Source organism: Dipodomys merriami, unplaced genomic scaffold, assembly GCF_024711535.1.
Source record: "Dipodomys merriami isolate MVZ:Mamm:240054 unplaced genomic scaffold, mDipMer1.0.p SCAF_1921, whole genome shotgun sequence".
Classification (NCBI taxonomy): domain Eukaryota; kingdom Metazoa; phylum Chordata; class Mammalia; order Rodentia; family Heteromyidae; genus Dipodomys; species Dipodomys merriami.
In genome coordinates this window covers 47,117-50,041 of record NW_027203295.1, presented here as the reverse complement: position 1 = coordinate 50,041, position 2,925 = coordinate 47,117, and positions in this window count along the sequence as shown.

Here is a 2,925-nt window from a genome sequence, read left to right as displayed (position 1 = left end):
GGTTCAACACTGGCTAGTACCTATCACCCCCACCTAGGTGAAAATAAAAATAAGAGCAATGTAGCATAAGAAACAAACAATATCAAAACATGCCAATATAAACCATCATGAACAACACACACCTAGTGTTTGTTTCTCATACCTGTAATCCTAACTATAGCTAGGATTATATATGTGAGCCAGAGGCACCAAGCAGTTCATCATTTTAAAAATGACTATTGAAGCCAGGTGCCAGTGGCTCATTCCTGTAATCCCAGCTACTCAGGATGCTGAGATCTGAGGATCACAGTTCTAAGTCAGCTCAGGAAGAAAAAAAACCCATAAGACTCTTACCTCCAATTAACAACTCAGAAGTCAGAAGTGTCTCTGTGGCTCAATTGGTAGAGTGCTAACTATGTTGAGCACAGAGTCTCACAGACAGTGCCCAGGCACTGAGTTCAAGCCCCACATCTGACAAAAAATAGATAAATAAACATTTAAATGTCTGAATTTTTTGTGAATTAAAATGATGGCGTTCATACACAATTCTACAGACAACTACATATTTCATTATATTTGTGGTTAGAAAAAGTAGCAGCACTTGAATAATGGATATTTTTTCATAAACTAGGGCATACTGATCTCTAATTAGAGGAAATTGCTGGACTCATAGGTAGTATTTTTTGGTTGGTTTTTGTTTTGTTTATAGAACAGGATGAGAAACCTTATTTCTGCCAATGACCATTTGGATATGTATAACATCATCCACAGGCCATGCAGAATTAACAGTAAAGACATGACACAGTCAACTGGCAATAAACTTATTTGTCTTTATGCCATGTTCCCAATGATTTGTTTAGCTTATATGTCCATATGGCCTACAGTTTCCTATTCCTGCCTTCCTCAAAATACAGCATGTTCCACTGATTCAGATTTGAGCCAAGCAATATGTAGTATTAGTGCCAAGAGTTAAGGAAAGTTGTAACACAAACAGGGAAGCATGAAACCAACACTTTAGTAGCTGGACACTGGGGACTCAGGCCTAGAATACTAGCTACTCAGGAGGCTGATGATCTCAGTTCAAAGCCAGATGGAGTGAGAAAATCTCTGAGACTCTTCTCTCCAATTAACAACCAAAAAGCCATAAAAGGAGCTGGGGCTCCAGAGGTAAAGTAGCCTTGATTACAAAATACTCAGGGGCAACACCCAATCCTGAGTTCAAGCTGAAGGTCAGGAACAAAAACAAAAACAATCAACAACAACAAAAAAAAAAACAGAAACTGGGAAAAAGCTCAGGAAAGGATGGCATTGTCTACAAGACAAGTGTACACATTACATGAATTGTGAAATCACTGTACACACCTTAGTAACAATTATATTTTAAAAAGAATATGAGAAATCCCAAAGCCATGGGGCCTTATGATGTGCATCTGCTTTCCAGAATTTCAAAGTCCCATCATCTAAGCTGGTAGCACACAGGTTGTAGCTCAGGGTGATGAGAAAATAAGAAGCCAGAGATCCTTTCAGATTGTCCCACCAATTCTTCTATTACTTTAAGCAAAAAAAAAAAAAAAAAAAAAAGCAAAGCAAATAAATTAGACTTTAAGGTTAAACTAAGCTGCTATTAAAGATTCCAGGCAGAATTATACGGTGCCTGCTTAAATGCAAGAGTGAGGCCAAGCCCACAGCCTCCAGAGAGGCATGACTACCTCTTGTCCAACACTGCTGTCCTCCCCGCCCCTAGAGTTTACCTACAAGTCCCAAGTCCCTGCCTTTCTTCTTGTAATTCTTCAGCCACTGGTTGTCTCATTTCTCACTGTCTGTTTAGGTGGGATTTGAGACTCCTTCCTCTCCTCACCCAGCCACCAGACCCCAGTGGCCAAACTCTGCACCTCACAGACACTCCCCAGAACCCAGCTGCCTTTGCAGTTGCTGCTTCCTGAGCCACTGGGCTACTGCCTCCTTCCTCCCTTCACCAGCCTCTGCCAGGGCCTCCCATCCTCTCCCTACCACCACCACCCCCAATCCCAGCTTGGCCTCCCCCGTGGCCACCCCTCCTCTCCACAAATCTCCCAGCCCCAACCCCAGCAGGATCACTGCTCTGGGGATACAACTGTGGGCCAGGCCCAGCAGAATCAAAGGTGCCACAGTGTGCAGCTGGCTGAGAACTGGAGACAGCATAGGTCTCTGATCAGTGTCTTTCACTTCACTTACACAATTATTAATTGTATTTATTTGGTATTTAAGTTTAGATTTCATAACTTCTTATTAAGCCTTTGCAGAAGAGCTGGTAGAAATATAGTCCCCAAATTCGGATTGTCTCTAGTTTAATTCTTTTGAGATTCAGAGATGTTTAAGTAGTTATAACAATCATGAACTCTCATTTTCATAGCAGATGCTATTCAGAAAATAATTGCTTATGCATCTGTTATCAATTATTTACAAGACTTGAAACTTTTAAAGTTTCAAATATTACAGGAAGATCTTTGATTCATGTTGAATGGATGTGAGTAGGTTGAGCTGTTGCATACATTCTTGTGTGTGTGTGTGTGTGTGTGTGTGTTTCTGTGTGTGTGTAGGGGGGGTGTATGTGTATCATTGAAATCAAGGATAAGGATGTTGAGCCCTGGTCTGAACTTGTTTCCTTTTTCTGAGATATACATTATGGTGTTTCTTTGTTGGTGGTAGGCTCTGATTGCTTGCCTTTGCCTGATGCTCACATTCCAGCTGAATTTTTCAATTAAAGCTTCTTATTTAGTATTGAGCATATAGGGCTCTGATGTTGCTTTGTCTTTAGTCTGCCATCTAGGATCTTCTTTTCCTCTTTAAAAATTTACATTCAATATAAATTTTACCTCCTGACTGATTTTCCCTTTAATTTGCATTTTGAAAAAAGTATTATAAGAACTTTGATCTCTGTATTCATGAAGAAAAACCATCTTGAAT